The sequence below is a fragment of the Trachypithecus francoisi genome, unplaced genomic scaffold, assembly GCF_009764315.1.
Source record: "Trachypithecus francoisi isolate TF-2019V2 unplaced genomic scaffold, Tfra_2.0 Lachesis_group15, whole genome shotgun sequence".
NCBI lineage: Eukaryota > Metazoa > Chordata > Mammalia > Primates > Cercopithecidae > Trachypithecus > Trachypithecus francoisi.
The window spans coordinates 31,183,428-31,204,473 of record NW_022681460.1 but is presented as its reverse complement, the minus strand read 5'-3'; the positions used below and the strand labels follow the sequence as shown (position 1 = coordinate 31,204,473).

Here is a 21,046-nt window from a genome sequence, read left to right as displayed (position 1 = left end):
TTTCGTATAAGGAGTAAGGAAAGGATCCAGTTTCAGCTTTCTACTTATGGCTAGCCAATTTTCCCAGCACCATTTGTTAAATAGGGAATCCTTTCCCCATTTCTTGTTTCTCTCAGGTTTGTCAAAGATCAGATGGCTGTAGATGTGTTGTGTGGTATTATTTCTGAGGGCCAAGTTCTGTTCCATTGGTCTATATCTCTGTTTTGGTACCAGTACCATGCTGCTTTGGTTACTGTAGCCTTGTAGTACAGTTCGAAGTCAGGTAGTGTGATGCCTCCAGCTTTGTTCTTTTGACTTAGGGTTGTCTTGGCAATGCGGGCTTTTTTTTGGTTCCATATGAACTTTAAAGCAGTTTTTTCCAATTCTGTGAAGAAACTCATTGGTAGCTTGATGGGGATGGCATTGAATCTATAAATTACCTGGGGCAGTATGGCCATTTTCACGATATTGATTCTTCCTATCCATGAGCATGGTATGTTCTTCCATTTGTTTGTGCCCTCTTTGATTTCACTGAGCAGTGGTTTGTAGTTCTCCTTGAAGAGGTCCTTTACATTCCTTGTAAGCTGGATTCCTAGGTATTTTATTCTCTTTGAAGCAATTGTGAATGGAAGTTCATTCATGATTTGGCTCTCTGTTTGTCTGTTACTGGTGTATAAGAATGCTTGTGATTTTTGCACATTGATTTTGTATCCTGAGACTTTGCTGAAGTTGCTTATCAGCTTAAGGAGATTTTGGGCTGAGACAATGGGGTTTTCTAAATATACAATCATGTCATCTGCAAACAGGGACAATTTGACTTCTTCTTTTCCTAACTGAATACCCTTGATTTCTTTCTCTTGCCTGATTGCCCTAGCCAGAACTTCCAACACTATGTTGAATAGGAGTGGTGAGAAAGGGCATCCCTGTCTTGTGCCAGTTTTCACAGGGAATGCTTCCAGTTTTTGCCCATTCAGTATGATATTGGCTGTGGGTTTGTCATAAATAGCTCTTATTATTTTGAGATACATTCCATCAATACCGAATTTATTGAGCGTTTTTAGCATGAAGGGCTGTTGAATTTTGTCAAAGGCCTTTTCTGCATCTATTGAGATAATCATGTGGTTTTTGTCTTTGGTTCTGTTTATATGCTGGATTACGTTTATTGATTTGCGTATGTTGAACCAGCCTTGCATCCCAGGGATGAAGCCCACATGATCATGATGGATAAGCTTTTTGATGTGCTGCTGGATTTGGTTTGCCAGGATTTTATTGAGGATTTTTGCATCGATGTTCATCAGGGATATTGGTCTAAAATTCTCTTTTTTGTTGTGTCTCTGCCAGGCTTTGGTATCAGGATGATGTTGGCCTCATAAAATGAGTTAGGGAGGATTTCCTCTTTTTCTATTGATTGGAATAGTTTCAGAAGGAATGGTACCAGCTCCTCCTTGTACCTCCGGTAGAATTCGGCTGTGAGTCCGTCTGGTCCTGGACTTTTTTTGGTTGGTAGGCTATTAATTATTGCCTCAATTTCAGAGCCTGCTATTGGTCTATTCAGGGATTCAACTTCTTCCTGGTTTAGTCCTGGGAGAGTGTAAGTGTCCAGGAAATTATCCATTTCTTCTAGGTTTTCTAGTTTATTTGTGTAGAGGTATTTATAGTATTCTCTGATGGTAGTTTGTATCTCTGTGGGGTCGGTGGTGATATCCTCTTTACCATTTTTTATTGTGTCTATTTGATTCTTCTCTCTTTTCTTCATTAGTCTTGCTAGTGGTCTATCAATTTCGTTGATCTTTTCAAAAAACCAGGTCTGGATTAATTGATTTTTTGGAGGGTTTTTTGTGTCTCTATCTCCTTCAGTTCTGCTCTTATCTTAGTTATTTCTTGCCTTCTGCTAGCTTTTGAATGTGTTTGCTCTTGCTTCTCCAGTTCTTTTAATTGTGATGTTAGAGTGTCAATTTTAGATCTTTCCTGCTTTCTCTTGTGGGCATTTAGTGCTATAAATTTCCCTCTACACACTGCTTTAAATGTGTCCCAGAGATTCTGGTATGTTGTATCTTTGTTCTCATTGGTTTCAAAGAACATCTTTATTTCTGCCTCCATTTCGTTATGTACCCAGTAGTCATTCAGGAGCCGGTTGTTCAGTTTCCATGTAGTTGAGCCGTTTTGATTGATTTTCTTAGTCCTGAGTTCCAGTTTGATTGCACTGTGGTCTGAGAGACAGTTTGTTATAATTTCTGTTCTTTTACGTTTGCTGAGGAGTGCTTTACTTCCAACTATGTGGTCAATTTTGGAATAAGTGCGATGTGGTGCTGAGAAGAATGCATATTCTGTTGATTTGGGGTGGAGAGTTCTGTAGATGTCTATTAAGTCTGCTTGGTGCAGAGCTGAGTTCAATTCCTGGATATCTTTGTTAACTTTCTGTCTCGTTGATCTGTCTAATGTTGACAGTGGGGTGTTGAAGTCTCCCATTATTATTGTATGGGAGTCTAAGTCTCTTTGTAAGTCTTTACGGACTTGCTTTATGAATCTGGGTGCTCCTTTGTTGGGTGCATATATATTTAGGTTAGCTCTTCCTGTTGAATTGATCCCTTTACCATTATGTAATGGCCTTCTTTGTCTCTTTTGATCTTTGCTGGTTTAAAGTCTGTTTTATCAGACACTAGGATTGCAACCCCTGCTTTTTCTTCTTCTCCATTTGCTTGGTAGATCTTCCTCCATCCCTTTATTTTGAGCCTATATGTGTCTCTGCATGTGAGATGGGTCTCCTGAATACAGAAAACTGATGGGTCTTGACTCTTTATCCAATTTGCCAGTCTGTGTCTTTTAATTGGACCATTTAGTCCATTTACATTCAAGGTTAATATTGTTATGTGTGAACTTGATCCTGTCATTGTGATATTAGCTGGTTATTTTGTTCGTTAGTTGATGCAGTTTCTTCCTAGCATCGATAGTCTTTACATTTTGGCATGTTTTTGCAATGGCTGGTACCGGTTGTTCCTTTCCATGTTTAGTGCTTCCTTCAGGATCTCTTGTAGGGCAGGCCTGGTGGTGACAAAATCTCTAAGCATTTGCTTATCTGTAAAGGATTTTATTTCTCCTTCACTTATGAAACTTAGTTTGGCTGGATATGAAATTCTGGGTTTAAAATTCTTTTCTTTAAGAATGTTGAATATTGGCCCCCACTCTCTTCTGGCTTGTAGAGTTTCTGCTGAGAGATCTGCTGTTAGTCTGATGGGCTTCCCTTTGTGGGTAACCCGACCTTTCTCTCTGGCTGCCCTTAAGATTTTTTCCTTCATTTCAACTTTGGTGAATCTGGCAATTATGTGTTTTGGAGTTGTTCTTCTCGAGGAGTATCTTTGTGGCGTTCTTTGTATTTCCTGAATTTGAACGTTGGCCAGCCTTACTAGGTTGGGGAAGTTCTCCTGGATGATATCTTGAAGAGTATTTTCCAACTTGGTTCCATTTTCCCCCTCACTTTCAGGCACACCAATCAGACGTAGATTTGGCCTTTTCACATAATCCCATACTTCTTGGAAACTTTGTTCATTTCTTTTTCCTTTTTTTTCTCTAGACTTCTCTTCTCACTTCATTTCATTCATTTGATCTTCAATCATTGATACTCTTTCTTCCAGTTGATCGAGTTGGTTACTGAAGCTTGTGCATTTGTCACGTATTTCTCGTGTCATGGTTTTTATCTCTGTCAGTTTGTTTATGGCCTTCTCTGCATTGATTATTCTAGTTATCCATTCTTCCATTCTTTTTTCAAGATTTTTAGTTTCTTTGCACTTGGTACGTAGTTCCTCTTTTAGCTCTGATAAGTTTGATAGACTGAAGCCTTCTTCTCTCAACTCGTCAAAGTCATTCTCCGTCCAGCTTTGATCCGTTGCTGGCGATGAGCTGTGATCCTTTGGAGGGGAAGATGCGCTCTGATTTTTTGAATTTCCAGCTTTTCTGCCCTGCTTTTTCCCCATCTTTGTGGTTTTATCTGCCTTTGGTCTTTGATGCTGGTGACGTACTGATGGGGTTTTGGTGTGGGTGTCCTTCCTGTTTGTTAGTTTTCCTTCTAACAGTCAGCACCCTCAGCTGTAGGTCTGTTGGAGATTGCTTGAGGTCCATTCCAGACCCTGTTTCCCTGGGTATCAGCAGCGGAGGCTGCAGAAGATAGAATATTGCCGAATAGCAAGTGCTGCTGTCTGATTCTTGCTCTGGAAGCTTCGTCTCAGGGGTGTACCCCGCCATGTGAGGTGTGAGGTGTCAGTCTGCACCTAGTGGGGGACGTCCCCCAGTTAGGCTACTCAGGGGTCAGAGACCCACTTGAGCAGGCAGTCTGTCCATTCTCAGATCTCAACCTCCGTGCTGGGAGATCCACTGCTGTCTTCAAAGCTGTCAGACAGGGACATTTACATCTGCAGAGGTTTCTGCTGCTTTTTGTTTAGCTGTGCCCTGTCCCCAGAGGTGTACTCTACAGAGACAGGCAGGCCTCCTTGAGCTGCAGTGGGCTCCACCCAGTTCGAGTTTCCCAGAGGTTTTGTTTACCTACTTAAGTCTCAGCAATGGCGGGTACCCCTCCCCCAGCCTCGTTGCTGCCTTGCAGTTAGATCTCAGACTGCTGTGCTAGCAATGAGGGAGGCTCCGTGGGCATGTTACCCTCCCGGACAGGTGTGGTATATAATCTCCTGGTGTGCCGTTTGCTAAGACCTTTGGTAAAGTGCAGTATTAGGGTGGGAGTTACTCGATTTTCCAGGTGCTGTGTGTCTCAGTTTCTAAAGGGATTCCCTTCCCCCTTGCGCTTCCCAGGTGAGGTGATGCCTTGCCCTGCTTCAGCTGTCGCTGGTTGGGCTGCACCAGCTGACCAGCACCGATTGTCCAGCACTCCCTAGTGAGATGAACCCTGTACCTCAGTTGAAAATGCAGAAATCACCCGTCTTCTCTGTCACTCGTGCTGGGAGCTGGAGGCTGGAGCTGTTCCTATTCGGCCATCTTGCTCCAGATGGATGTTGGTGGCAGTCTTGATACTCCATAACCTCAGGAAAGCATCCATCAGGGTCAAAACCAGCAATAGCCAGCAAGTCCATCTGGCTTTTATTTCCCTGAAGAACAATGTTTAGCCCTTAAGAAGACTCGGTGGTTTGGAGAGAAAATGGGAGCTAATATGAGAAGTAATACAGTGGGGGCTTCATCCTTTCTTCCTTCTCTCCCTTTTCCAGACTAACAAGAGATGTCTCTGGGCGAGAGGAGGGAGGAAGGGGAAGAGACATGCCAAAGGGTCGCAGAGAAGCCCATGCTCCCTTTTAGTCTACAGTGTTGACAGCAAAACCCCAAGTGGAAAGGCTGGGTGGAGTGCATGCCAGGCAGACAAAACCACAGGCAGCCTCATATGGCATAGCTATGGCAGAGAAGAAGGAATCCAGGAGGATGGTGGCAGCTTTAGCAGTGACCTCCACAGACGGATGACCAAAGACCAGACCACCAATCTGCACTCTAAAGACTCCACACCGCATAAGAGGAGGATAAACTCAAATCAGCGAAATTAAGTTTTCCCCCAGATGAAAAAAAAGGGGATTCTAGTGAAGTGAAGTTGACTTATGAGCCATAAAGACATGTGACATGTTGGAAATATACCTGAGTTGTGTGGGTGACTTATTCTGGCACCACACTCTTCCTGGAGGCATCCATCCATGCCCAGGTCTTTATACACTGTTTAGTGCCAGACCTAAATCTCAGGTTTTGTTCTCTTTCTCTGTTAAGAAAGAGACCAATATTTTAAGCTGCTTTCTAAATATCTCATTTCAAACTTAGCATGTCCTTAAAGTGACTTTATCTTTTTGACTGTCCCTGCCCTACCCCACCAACTCATTTCTCTCCCCACTCTTCTCTTCCCAGGTGATAGCACTAGAATCCACCCAAATTAGAAACCACACAGATATCTTTAGTTCCTGTGTCTCTCTTTCCACTCAACCCAGTCTATTCTACCTCAGAAATCTCACTCATATATGGCCTTGTCCTTTCTATTACCTCAGTTATGCCCATTTTCCAGACCTCACTATCTGTCTGCCATGTTCATGCAACAGCTTCCTGTGTTTTCAGACTATCTTCTACACTATCCAAAGGATCCATGGTCCTAAATTACTTAGGCTTCCTAGTAGAGAAAATCCATATTCCTCAGCAGAGAATGCAGGACTCTGTCTAAATATGGCCTCTGACTACTTCACTCCCCATCAACTCCTACACGTGTACACACTCATGCACACACACGAGGATTATCACCCTCCCATGACTCAAGAGGTAACTATTGCTAAGCAATGGATCAGGGAGCAGAAAAGGAAGCTGTTGTTGGGTCTGGATGCTAAGCTGGTAGAGCATAAGTAAACAGGAGGGAAATAAGAGCAAGGAAGGGAAAGTCTTGTGATTTGCTTCTAGAATTTTCTTACGATGCAAAAAGAAAATCCCAGGAAAGCCTGTCACGTAGGATAACGATCCAGTTGAATAACAATTAAGCTCCTGAAATCTGTGAGGCTGCTCTGGCCAGCCTTCCAGGAGTCCTTGTGATGGGACAGGGACTCCTTTTTTTAGGGGCCTATGGACCCAAACCATGGAAATCAAGAAAAATCCTGAATTCCTTCAAAAAATACACTGGCTACTTAGCTAGTCCCAAAAGTAAATAAGTAATTTGTTAAACAAAAAGGGAATAGCAGTGTAAAACAACAGCGAAAAAATTCAGAGTCCCAGAGATACTTGCTTTCCCTATATAACCCAAAGATAACATTTTAGCATATATCCCTGAGTTGTCTTTCAGAAACTCAGACCTCCACTGGGGACTCCCACCAAAGGATCTCCTGGCACACAGATCTCAGACACAGGGGAAAGAAATACTAAATTTTAACCATCATCCTTTATTCTAAGTTTCTTCCTGAGGGGCTCGGAAAAGGTCACTCCCTGTAACCAGTCAACATTCTTTCATTGACTTCAAATTTTAAAACAAAGCTTTTCTTCCCCAACCAATCACAAATCAGAACGTCTGAATCTATCTATGACCTGTGTATCCTGCCCTTTCAGGTCTAAACCAATATGTAACCTCTATGTATTGTTTAATAATTTCGCCTGTACCTTCTCCTTTCTTGTAATTTACTCCTCCCTTTAAAAATCCTTGCCTGCGGTTGGCCGGGTGCGGTGGCTCACGCCTGTAATTCCAGCACTTTGGGAGGCCGAGGCAGGTGGATCACCTGAGGTCAGGAGTTCAAGTCCAGCCTGACCAACATGGAGAAACCCCGTCTCTACTAAAATTACAAAATTAGCCAGGGTGGTGGTGCATGCCTGTAATCCCAGCTACTCAGGAGGCTGAGGCAGGAGAATCACTTGACCCAGGAGGCGGAGGTTGCTGTAAGCCGAGTTCGTGCCATTGCACTCCAGCCTGGGCAAAAAGAGTGAAACTCCATTTCAAAAAAATAAAAATAAAAAAAAATAAAAATCCTTGCCTGCAAGCCATCAGGGAGGTCCGGATTTGAGCATTCAGTTGCCTAGATCTCCTTGCTTGGCACCCTGCCATAAAAACCTTTCTTTTTATTGCTGCAAACCTTGGTGTAGGTATCTGGTTTTACATTGCCGGATGAGGGACACTGGTCACTTTTGTGGTGCTTGTAATACTGCCATTCTCATGGGATTTTTGTAAGTACAAAAATGACAGTCAGAGGGGGAGTTTTCTGCAAACTTTAAAGTGCTGTATAAAATAAATAAATATCCATTCACCTTTATCTTTTACAACTCAACATTTCTTAGAAAAATACAACTCACAGCAGATCTGTTTTATGCAAAAAAGAAATGCCAAATACCCATGATGGTCCAAATAATTCTTTTAATGAAAGAATGTTGGGAAATGGTAGGGTATCTTTTACTGAGAACATGGGAATCCATATGAATTCAAAAACGTTACACCACAGTTGTTATCATCAGGGTAGCCCTGGTGTGTCTTGGCTGAATTTTTAATATTCTGTCTTTTTAATCTTGCATGACTCTCCTTAGTAAAGTGGCTCCAAAAGGAACAGACACTTAATAAACATTTGAGGCTGGAGACTAGCTGTTTGTAAAACGCTGTCCATTAAGTAATTGTAGGTTAGGCTGAATAAGATGTTTTATAGAGGCTAAAATAGCTACAGTGAGGCCTCATTAAATACGTTACCGTTTTTATGGCCCCTTCAGCATAGAAAACAAAAACTTGTCCTTGTACTCCAGAGACTGTCCTGTCCCCAAACCTGCTTTGCACTTGCCTTGCATGTAAATAAGATGTCAAGGGCTGGGTTTACAAGGTAAAAGGGTGGAACTAGTTCTTTGTTGCTTACCAATGCTCTGATAACACATGATGAGGAATGATGTTTTATACCAGTATTCTCCAAACTGTGTTCTGTGAGATGGTAACATATATTCTGAGAAAAAAAAAAAAAAAGGAGGAGGCAGTCATGACAGGAGGCTCTTCCATGAGCAAATAGATTTGAAAAACAATCAGTTAAACAAAGGTAAGAAGTTTTCTTTCCTGCAGAATATTTAGTCTTTCAAGGGCCAAAGTGCTTTGTGAATCTCCAAGAGGGGAATATCATACACAGAATGCCACCAAAAATATTCGAGCACAGAACTTTTTTTTGTAGAACACAGTGCAAAGGACACTAATGTTCCACAGAACGCAATTTAAAAGAATCTGCTTTATTTAATAAAGCCAAGTAACCAATGACAACCAGTTCAATCGTTTCCAGAACATCATATTTCTCATTGAAGGTCCTACAACAAGGGAACTCCCCCGCAAGCAATATCATTACAAGAAGCATGAGACAGAATCATCTGCAAATGAAGTTTTGAGTAAAACACATTAAGATATCACTACAGCCTGAGGATCCATAATTCAATATTTGAAGTCATTGTTCATCTCATTGAGACTAGGAAACAAAATTGACAAAGGAGGTTGCCATGTTTTCTACACTTTGCTACAGGATGACAATCCTTACTAAAGCACAGGAGGAAAAATATGACAAAGAAAAAAGCCAAGTATACGTGCTGTCCATATTTTCCCTTGCAATTAAAAAAAAAAATCATAATAACAGTAAGCTTACTAAATAAATTACTACAGCAAGAGCAGTCGGAGGGACCAAGAACAGAAGCCACACTGTGAAAAGCCTCCCACATGACTCCATGTTGTCATAATGCAATGAATACTGATGGTGCCCCTCGTAGATCCCCTCTACCTGGCAGGTGCACCCATCCCCCGGCTGCCATGAGTGTGGGTTGCTAGTGGCTCCAGAGGCTTCCTCCCAGGGAAGCTGCCCTGTGTAGGATAGGGATGTCCTCCTCCATGAGGTTACATCACCCATCCACCCCAGGGCAGCTTGTCAACAGTGACTGACATGGAATACAAAAGTCTGATTGACTTTCCTCAAGGACTATGTGGTGGAATTCATGTTCCACTGCTCCCCATGGAATCAGGCTAAAGCCAACCTCCAACTGAGACCACAGCCTTGCTTAGCTCCTTGTCTTGCCCTCACCCACTTCCCTTACTCCCTTTCTCCTAAGACCCCTCCAATAAATCACATACAATTTGTTGCCTGTCTTAGGCTCTGCTCCTAGGGAACCCAGCCTAGGACACATAGTTATAACATTAGATCTAGAGACATCTTTTCTCTTAATTATGATATGAACAGAGTTTGCCATGACCAGTAGTCTTACCTGCTTCAGCAACTGTTCCTCGTGGTAGAATAAGCAGCCCTGGGTCTGTATTTCACACAATGTGCTTCTGTAGAATGCACATCACAGGTATTGGAATGCTTGCTAAAAAAAAATACAGATTACCAAAAACAAAAATAGATCTCAATCCTACTAAATCAGGCTCTCCAGAAGTGGAACCCAAGAATTATATTCTAAGACAAGATCCCCAGGTACCTCTGATGCACACTAAAGTTTGAGAATGACTAGCAAGGGTCCATGAGTTAGCCAACACGTTCCTCTCCTGCACTGTAGTAACTGAGAGATACTCTCAAGGCAAACTAACTTGTCTTCTTATCTTCTGCCTACTGACAAAGTCCTCTGAGAGAAAATAAAGTATGAATGTCCAAGTGAAAACTTCCAATATGGTCCATAAAGGAAAAAACAAAACAAAACAAAAAAGAAACCCAACCAGATTTGTCTTAGCTAATGACAAATCTTTAAAATTGGAAAATGTGTTTTGAGATGACACTCTATATGAGTTGGAGAAGCTATGTGTAATCATGGAAAATCAATTATGTCCAAGTATTGTAGGAGTTACGGAAAGAAAGAAAATCTGAAAACAATTTTTCAAAGCATTGTGCAGAAAAGATTTACAGTAGCTCATAAATGTCTAAATTACCACATTTATTCATCTCACAAAAGTTGACTGTTGCTTGAGTTTTTACCTAAAAAGTCTCAGATCTCTGGATACACATTGATAAATGTCACCGAATACTGCGTTTTTCCATACCTCTAACAAGCACGCGACAGCCACAGCTGAACAAAAGTACCAGCAGGACAATCAAAACGAACCACAGATGTAAGTTAGTGACAGAAGATCAAACAGAGCTCCATAGTAAACCTGCTGTCCACTGTGGAACAAGACAGGTCAAGAGAATCAGAGGGTGGGCAGAGACGGCCTCCAGGGAATGATGTTTATTGAGCAGCAGTTGGTTCAAGCCTAGATTGCTTGGCAGGCAGACTCCTCTCTTCATTGTTGTTGTTTTGTTGAAGGTTGCAGGGAGTGTTTCATTTGTTTGTTTGGCTCAAGAGAAATAAAGTTGTCTTGATTCATGTCAAGCAGAGCAGGTGCCCAGCTCTTCACTGGCTGACACTACTTAATGACCGTCTGGGCAGGGATCCCAAAATGAATCAGCCACCCGTGAAAGGCTCACCCACCCCTAGAAGATTCCTAATAATTATCTGGTGCTTGATTAATAGAGAATAACAGAACACAGTGCTAATCAAAGTGAAGCATCTTTCAAATCCCAGATGTCCAAAAAATTACCTGGTAGAAGGAGATTGTGTTGTTCAATGTGATTTTCTCCTGAATGTTAAAACCAAGCACAATGTGATAGAAAATCTAAGTACCCAACTCAAAGATAAGTCTAAATCTGCAAGTTTTAAAAATATATTAGGACCTATATTCTTAAGAAAAGATATACCAACTAAAAAGCATAGCAAATAACATACTTCTTAAGGAAACTCTGCACATAGTTTCCAGAACATGTAGTTTCTAAAGTTCACAGTGGTGCTAACGCATCGTTTTTAAATAAACTCAAAGTTCCCTGAACAATGTATTATTAGAGTGGCTCTTTTTTGGGAGAAATGATAATATATAATTCCATAAGATTACCAAACAGATATCTGGGGACACCTTCCAAAAGTCAGCAGCATCCTTACCTTGAATTTCATAATCAATTCCACTGATGGACCACAGTGAACAACATCAAAAGGATGAAAAACGTCAAGAGTGAACAACATCAAGAGGATGTTGGCCATCTGAAAAGCTTGGCGTTTTTAAACAGACACAACTAAAAGGAGAAAGGATTGTCTGAGATAGAGAACCTTGGAAATGGTGATGTTAAAGCAACTAATATTCCAGCCTCCTGCCAGTATAGAGTCCCACTGCCCTGACAGTTTCAGGGAAAGGAGGAAGACACATGAGACCGACAATTATAACTCATCCTTTAACATTAATTCCTGTGGAGACACAAGGTCAAATCATCAAACTGTCTGTTTGACACGACTCAGAGAAGCACCAGGTTCAAATAACCTTGCATGGATCCATGAAGAACCAGCCGGGGAGGTAGTTCTTCCACTACAGGGTTGATCTACATGTTATGTAGATAAGGGAGGCAGAATTAGAGCTAATTTCCTCGAGAGATTCAAGTGTAGTCTACACAATATTCTCATTAATAACTTATCAAAATATGGTTTAACACCTAAATGGTCAAAGGCCAGACCGAAGCATAATTATCAGTGGCTCAGTGTCAGTCCAAGCACCATAGAGTATCATTAAAATGAAGGCTTGAATTACAATGCACAGCTTAGTCCTTCAGATAACATAAAGTAGGGTGGGGCTGTTTAGAAGTCATGGTATCCTAATGAAAAGCACCTGTAATTTTAAAAATAAAAAAAGATGCTCAACTTCATTAGTCATCAAGGAAGTACAAATTAAAGCACATGTGATACCATTACATACCACTAGAATGGCTAAAATGAAAAAGACTGACAATACAAAATGTTGGTGAAGGTGGGGGTTTAAATTGGCACAACCAGTTTGGAAAACTGTTTGGCAGTATCTAGTAAAGCTGAGCATACACATACCTGATGACTCCACAATCCCATTTCTAGGTCTATACCCAACAGAATTGGGTAGGTATGTTCACCAAATCACTTCCACTTTTAGGCTATTGTAAAGAGTGCTGCTATAAATATTCTCCACAGAATATTCAAAAGTTCAAAAACAGGCAAAACCAATCGATGGTGTCAAGAAGTCAGAAATAGTGATACTGTTGGGGCAGTCAAGGAAGGCTGCTGGTAATATTCTGTTTCTTGATCTGGACATTGGTTACACAGGTCTGCTGACTTTGCAAGATGGAGTCTCACTCTGTCACCCAGGCTGGAGTGCAGTGGCGCAATCTCGGCTCACTGCAAGCTCCACCTCCCAGGTTCATGCCATTCTCCTGCCTCAGCCTCCTGAGTAGCTGGGACTACAGGTGCCCACCACCACACCCAGCTAATTTTTTTGTATTTTTAGTAGAGACGGGGTTTCACCGTGTTAGCCAGAATGGTCTCAATCTCCTGACCTCATGATCCGCCCACCTCGGCCTCCCAAAGTGCTAGGATTACAGGCGTGAGCCACCATGCCCGGCCCACTTTGCAAAAATTTATTGAGCTGTCTACTGATAATATGTATACTTATAATAGTATTGTATTCTGTATGATATGGCTGAATTTTGTCCCCACAAAATTATACGTTGAAGCCCTAATCCCCAATGTGATGGTATTTGGAGCCAGGATCTTTGGGAGATAAATGGCTTTAGATGAGGTCATAAGAATGGGGCTCTCATGATATGATTAGTATTCTTACAATAAGAGACACCCGGGAGCTTGGTCTCTTTCTGCCATGTGAGGACATAGCAAAAAGGTGACTGACTGCAGCCTAGGAAGAAGGTGCTCATTGGAATCAAATATGCCAGCACCTTGATTTTGGACTTCCCAGTCTCCAGAGCTATGAGAAATAAATGTCTGTTGTTTAAGCCACATAGTCTAGGGTATTTTGTAAGAGCCTGGAAAAAGGAGGAAGCTAGGGATGTGTGAGACCAACTTCATCATTTTTTTTCCTATAATCAAACTGGACACAGGAAACTATTTCCTTACAAAAAGAGAATTGAAAGAGGTAATAAGTTCCCCCAAGTCATTTCTCCGTGATTATTTGGTTCTGTCAAGTGAAGTGCTTACAGTTTCAATGGCCAGACAGTGCTTACAACTTTAGCTGTGTTTTGCTTGTGTAAAAACAAGTTTGGTATTCAATGCTAAGACTAACAAAGTTATAGAAAAATGCATAAGTGCAATTTTAACTCTACTAGAGATGCAAAACTTTGGGAACATGGATATGTGTTTTTATCTATTTTAAGTGTGAAAATGGAATGTGATTAAGAACCACCACTCTGTTAGATAATATGCATCTTTAGAAATGGACCTGTGATAAACATTTAGTGGTAATTTAGTAACTGGCTATAAATATTCACCATAAAACTTAGCAGAGCATCTCAGAATGTTTTTATTTATTAATAATGAAAGTTTATAGAGCTCTTTCTGGAATGGTTGTTTGGGCCCAGAATCTAACTCCACACCACTCTTTGGTCTGTGCCTGCCTGAGGCAGTGATTCATCTTAGACATCCTCAGGAGACCCCTTCAACTTCTGTGGTTCTGCAGTAAAGAGATAACCGACAAGAAAGAAATCAGCATGCAAAGAAAACATCTCCATTGGAACACTTGTTCTGGTCTGGATTCTCCAAATTATCTTTTCCTAGGAATTCGAGACTACTGTTCCTTCTTAAATCAGGAAAAAGAATATTTAGGTATAAATCTCCTACCCTTCCTGATCTCCACAAGAGAAAAAAAAAAATCAAAAATTTATCACTCTGATACTGAATCAAGAGTGGTTAAAAGTAGTAAATTAGTAGAGAATCTTATGGCTGTAAGAGCCACAGTAAAATAATCAGCAAGATAAAAGAGAAAGAAAAAGAGCGACAGAGAGAGAACCAAGGAGATTCCAGGTAACTAATTCTCATTTTTTTAGGATCTTGGCCTGAGGCATTTTTGTGAATTTTAGATAAAGATATTCAGCCTCCGCAGAAACCTTTAATGAAACACCCAACCCAACAATAATGTGTTTCCCTGCCGTGGCAGAAGCCTGCACTTCCATTTTCCAATGGTCATGATCTATATTTCTGTACAAGAAAGAGGGTCAAGCAAACAGGATTTTTCCATAAGGCAATTAAGGTAAAACATGGATTAGGATGAAAATAAAATGACTCTTTATCTTCTTTTATGTAAATATTTTTCCTAATATACCACCTGCTGGAAGCCCGTGGCAGAATATGATTGCAAGAATACAACTGTGAAGCAATTTTCTGAATTCCTGAGTAATTCAGTCAAAAGTGGGACAGCCCTTGAGTTATCCAAGATGTGATCTCAAACTACTGCTCTGTCCTACTTTTACAGACATGCCCCAGAAATTTCTATGTATCCATTTTCCTATTCAAGTGAGATAAATTCCTTTCATTTTTTCATTGAGTCTGAAATCTAATCAGTTAACAAATAACCTTTCCACTGCCAAGTCTAGGTCCTCTTGGATCTCCTCACCCTCTCACCTTCATGCTGACCAGCCCCATCAATCCTGCTGTACACACGACACTCTAAAATATGCCTTTGAATAGGTGCCTCTCCCTGTGGGCAATGCCCTTTTTCCTCCTCTGTACCCACTCAAATTCTAGGCCTTCAAGACAGAACTTAAACACACCTTCTCCAGGTAACTATGCTAGATGAAACCCGCTTCTCTCTCTCTCTCTCTCTATCTCTGTCTCTCTCTCTCTCTCTCTCTCTCTCTCTGAGACAGGGTGTCACTCTGTTGCCCAGGCTGGAGTGCAGTGGCACAATCATGACTCACTGTGGCCTCGACCTCCCTGGGCTCAAGTGATCCTCCCACCTCAGCCTCCCGAGTAGCTGGGACTACAGTCACACACCACCAAGACTCGCTAATTTTTGTATTTTTTGTAGAGATGGCATTTCGCCATGATTCCCAGGCTGGTCTTAAACTCCTGGGCTCAAGTAGTCTGCCCTCCTTGGCTTCCCAAAGTGCTGGGATTACAAGTGTGAGCCACTGTGCCCAGCCTTCACTCCACTCTCTTAACACATAAAAATCAAGGTCAAATCCTGTGAAAGTAAATTCCAGGTATTTGACTGTGCTAGACTTTGGTTCTTTTTAACTTTGCTTGAAATAATGCAACTTTTATGTGAGCATTTGGTTCCTGGTTCTCCAACCCCAGCCCGTATTTCCACTGCTACCTACCCCACAACCCGATGCCCCCCACACACACTCAAACACACACATACACACAAGAGGTTGATCCAGAGCAGGAGTCGCTTTGATTATTTTGCACCATTTGTTCCTTGCATTTCCCTCTATCCTTCCTAGGTAAGCAAGAATACTGGTTTTTTGCTCTATAGTTATTGAACAAATAACTATAAATAAATAACAAATTTATTTACAGTTAATTTGCCATTGATTTATAGTTAAATAAATAAATTGGAAAATAAATGTTTGCCACTTTTTCTGATAGCTAGAGATAAAAGGACATGGAAACTAAACTGCCCAAATAAATACTTGATCCAGTAGGCACCTAAAATGTCAACATCAATGGTTTTCTTGAGGGTGACTATCGTTGGAGGTGGAAGCTGGAGTGGGAAGGATTTTAATTAATCTACATATAGAATTACATAGCATTTTCATAAATCCCTGCTTGATTTTCCCCATGGATCAAACACCAGGGAACTGTGAGGATCCCAGTTCTCTGACCTGTCAGCCTGGAGATGTGTCCTTTGGTCAGGCTGCCCCTTCATCCCCTATCAGAGTTTGGTGGTGGTTGTTGTTTTGTTGTTTTAATCTGGTTGCATACCAACCTGGCCAGAGTTTCTTGTCTGTGAACACCACAGAAGTAACTGCTGGAATGTTTTCGTGTGCCCCTATCACAGCATTTACCCACTGTCCTGTGATGATTTATTCATATGCCAGTCTCCCATGATTAGAGTTGCCAGAATTAGCAAATTAAATACAAGATACCAGTTTAATTTATATTTCAGATCAATAATGAATAACTTATTAGTATAAGTATAACCTGAATATTGCATGGGACATACTTACACTTTTTAAAAATATTCATTGTTTATCTGAAATTCAAATTTTATCCTGTATTTTATCAGTTGTCCTGTATTTTAGCTGGCAACCCTATCCACAATAGACCGGAATCATTCCTTTACCTGCCACCCCTACCTTATGCCATGTCTTATGAGCACCTCAGAAATGATGATCTTGGATGTATGTAAATAACTTTCTTTTGTTTGTTTGTTTTTTGGTTTTTTGTTTTGAGACTGAGTTTCACTCTTGTCACCCAGGCTAGAGTGCAATGATGCGATATTGGCTCAATGCAACCTCCACCTCCCCAGGTTCAAGTGATTCTCCTGCCTCAGCCTCCCAAGTAGCTGAGATTACAGACACGTGCCAGCACGCCCAGCTAATTATTGTATTTTTTAGTAGAGATGGGGTTTCACCATGTTGGCCAGACTAGTCTTGATCTCTTGACCTCAGGTGATCCACCTGCCTCAGCCTCCCAAAGTGCTGGGATTACAGGCATGAGCCACCGTGCCCAGCCTACAAATAACTTTCATTCAGAGTTTAAATGGCATCAAGTTGCACTGAAAGTTAATTTTTCACAATAGAAAGCACAAAAATATTAAATGTTCATTTAGCCTGACTTTTAGCATGAGTAGATCCAGCTAAAAAGGAGGATGATATTGCTTACAAAGAGTAAATGAGGGGCCAGGCATGGCGGCTCATGCCTGTAATCCCAGCACTCTGGGAGGCCAAGGTGGGTGGATCACTTGATGTCAGGAGTTCTAGACCATCCTGGGCAACATGGTGAAACCCCGTCTGTACAAAAAATACAAAAATTAGCCAGGTGCAATGGCACGCTCCTGTAATCCCAGCTACTTGGGAGGCTGAGGCAGGAGAACCACTTGAACCCAGGAGGCAGAGGCTGCAGTGAGCCAAGATCATGCCACTGCACTCCAGCCTGGCAACAGAGACTCTGTCTCAAAAAAAAAAAAAAAAAAAAAAGAGTAAATGAGAACACTTGCCCATTTTGAACAGCAGCATTCATCAACTGATTCCTTCCACTCACATTATAAGGATATGTAGAACCAATGGTCCAGGTCAGAAGGCAGGCCACTGTCAGGCATGCAACAACTGACACTTGTAGCTTTCCAAACAGACAAAGCTTCATGGCCTCATTTCCCGCAAGGCTATCCTATCTTCCTTCCTCCTATCCCAAAATGTTGTTCATTGGTACAAGTCATATTTCTCAAAAAAAAAAAAAAGGAAGATAAGAAACAGGAAAATCTACCACCATAGAGTTGGAACAAGATAAGAGAAATAAGCTGTCTGGATTCTGGTTTAGCAACGGAGAAAGGAATTAAGAACCTGATACATTTCACAAGTGGAAAGATGAATACAGAGGATAAAGAATATAGAAAAGTTTCTTTAAAGCTGAAATACACACTAAAAAAAGTACATAATACAAAGCAAAATATTGAAGGCTGTAGAGATCAGCAAACACCTCTTCGTTGTGAAAATACATTTTTTTAGAATTGTGGATCAAAAGTTTCTTCATGAGGACTTTACTAATTTTTCAGATACCTGAGCCTTCTTGTTAGTAAATCTGTTGTCCTAACAATCCATCTTTTGTATTGTTACTGAGCAAAAGCTACTCTTAAAATTCAAATGTTTTATATAAGTTGGCTGGGCATAGTGGCTCACACCTGTATTCCCAGCACTTTGGGAGGCTGAGGAAGACAGATCGCTTGAGCCCAGGAGTTCAGGACCAGCCCGGGCAAGATGATGAAGTCCCATCTCTATAAAAAATACAAAAATTGGCCGGGCTCATTGGTGCATGCCTGTAGTCCCAGCTACTCAAGAGGCTGAGGTGGGAGGATCACTGGAGCCCAGGAGGCTGAGGTTGTAGTGAACCAAGATGGCGCCACTGCACTTCAGCCTGGGTGACAGAGTGAAACTCTGTCTCAAAAAAAAAAAAAAAAAAAAAAAGAAAAAGAAATTGTTGGAAAAAAATGGTCTTCAGAAAGCAGAAAGAATGAACCTATATAACTCACTCTTTAGAACCCATTAAAACATTGCTTACTTCCCTTTTTAAAAATTAGTATATATATCTAGGAAAGGAACATCAACTGGCACCTGGAGGAGCATGGATTATACACCAGCCCTTCTCCTAGTAGCTGCAAATCCTTGAACAAGTTTTTTCACTTCTATGGCATTGTCTTTAAAATGGAGATATGATACTCATCCATTTGGGGTGAACATCAGTTAACATCTATGGAACACCCAGCATGACTCCCACAATGTATCTATTTCCTTACTCATTCATATTGAGTGCCTCACTATCATGATCATGATCATCATCATCTTTATCAATTTCAGTTACTGATTGCCTGTTATGTGCAAATCGCTTTTCACACATAATCAAGCATGGCTGATCGATCATTCTAGTCCCTATTTTGTTGATTCTATAGGCCCTGCCCTGTTTACAATACTATATTGCCTCTAAGAATAAAAGTTCTTTGATGTAAATCCCTTCGCTTCAGCATTATACTCTCTGTATTTTGGAGAGTCCGAGACTTATTGACATTTAATAGCAGCAAAGCCAAGGCCTTCAGAGGTGTGACAACAAACCACACTTTCTCCTGGAAATCAAGTGGGAAATTTTTAGTCTTCTGAATTTCATTGAGCAAGAATCTCCCTAAGAAAAAGGGAGAGCATTGCTCAAATCTAGGCCCTGCTGATGGAGACAATTCTGGGAGTAGGGAGGACAGCTCAAAGAGGAATGGCATCATTGTGAATGACTAGGGCCCACGAGAAGAAATGGATTGGTAGCCTTGACAGCTGACCTCCAGCTGCTATGGAAAGTGTTTGCTTTCTTCTCCTGGGCCCTAGTCATTTCCAGCGCGGTGGCTCACGCCTGTAACCCTAGCACTTTGGGTGGCCGAGGCAGTGGATCACCTGAGGTCAAAGGTTCGAGACCAGCCTGGCCAACATGGTGAAACCCCGTCTCTACTAAAAATACAAACATCAGCCAGGCGTGGTGGCGGGCGCCTGTAATCCTAGCCACTCAGGAGGCTGAGGCAGGAGAACCGCTCAAACCCAAGAGGCAGAGGTTGCAGTGAGCCGAGATCATGCCATTGCACTCCAGCCTGGGAAACAGTGAAAACTCCATCTCAAATAAATAAATAAGTAAATAAAATAGTGTTTAGGCTGGGCACAGTGGCTCGCACTTGTAATGCCAACACTTTGGGAGGCTGAGGTGGGTGGATGACTTGAGGTCGAGAGTTCCAGACCAGCCTGGACAGCATGGAGAAACCCCGTCTCAACTAAAAATACAAAAAAAAAAAAAAAAAAAAAATTAGCTAGACGTGGTGATGAGCACCTGTAATCCCAGCTACTCAGGAGGCTGAGGCAAGAGAATCGCTTGAACCCAGGAGGCAGAGGTTGCAGTGAGTTGAGATCACACCACTGCACTCCAGCCTGGGCAACAGAGTGCGAGACTCTGTCTCAGATAAATAAACAAACAAATAAATAAAACAATGTTTACAAAAATTTAAAAAATAACTGCAGTTCGAGTCTTTTAAAAAATCAATGTATTTTGTATCTCATTTGAAACCACCTGTTTCAGAATCTCAAAAATGGTGCCCTCAAACTTATTCCTCAGACAGGCTCACACAGGTGCACAAAAATGTTCAGACAAGGACATTTTTTTTTCTAAGAGAAAAACCCAAATGTGAAAATATTAGAAAGAACCCAAATGTGCACCAATAGGAAACTAGCTAACATATTGCTTGTCCACTACAATAAAATATTCTGCAACGATGAAAAAAGAGGGGAATAGGTCTCTATATGCTGATATGGACATGTTTCAGAGCCTAAGATGGTACCTTTGTGCAAACTGAGAAAAGGTGCCCTCTTCCAGGCAGGCCCAGGCCCTGCCAGAGAACACAGTTTACCAAATTTCAGCTTCCATTCTCCCCTCAACCAAGTGCCTGTGCACAACTATATATGACAACTCTGCCAAGACCTATTAAAGGGGAAGAAGGGAGGTGGGTATAATTTGATACCACGTGTGTGTTTCAAAGGCAATACACAAAAATATTGAATATATACTTTTATCTTTAAAATATTTCTGGAAGAACACACAAGAAGCTGGTAACAATGGTTGTCTCTGGGGAGAGAAAATGAGGGTTGTGGGTGGGAGATGACTTTTCTCTGTATTCTCTTTTGTACATTTTTTACCATATGCATGTAACTTTCTCAATTGAAAAAAAAAAAAAAAGGAAAGTCCTTTTATTTTCTGATAGCATACCCAGAGACTGTTGAGGCCAAGGGCCATGGCTACTGCTGCTATGCAACCTGTCCTCCCACACACCTGGACCTCTCAGCAGCCAACATGCGGTGTCCTGGCCCAGTTCAGCCCATGTGGCTTCCATTTATCTATGTGAAGTACAGATTTTCTAAAGCATATTTTTTTTGATGGAACGTACGTTGCTTTTATACATTTTTCAACAATGGCAATACATCTCCAAACTATTTTCACTAGGCACTTTTCATTTTAGCCCAGTACCCACCCTGATGCAAACCAGCAATGAATTCTTGTTTTACTTCTGCCAACCACAGTGGGAAAATAACACACCTACACCAATGTGTGCAGC

The 21,046-nt window shown here is 41.4% G+C and overlaps 1 long non-coding RNA gene across 1 annotated transcript; it reads right to left on the bottom strand.

The window, feature by feature from the left end:
- Nucleotides 1-7,765: 7,765 nt before the first annotated feature.
- On the bottom strand, nucleotides 7,766-10,850 carry LOC117098005. Its single transcript, XR_004443135.1, has 3 exons — nucleotides 10,457-10,850; nucleotides 9,688-9,789; nucleotides 7,766-8,399 (listed from the first exon to the last, which is right to left on the bottom strand). It is a non-coding gene; the product is annotated as an uncharacterized LOC117098005 (long non-coding RNA).
- Between the last annotated feature and the right edge of the window lie 10,196 nt (nucleotides 10,851-21,046).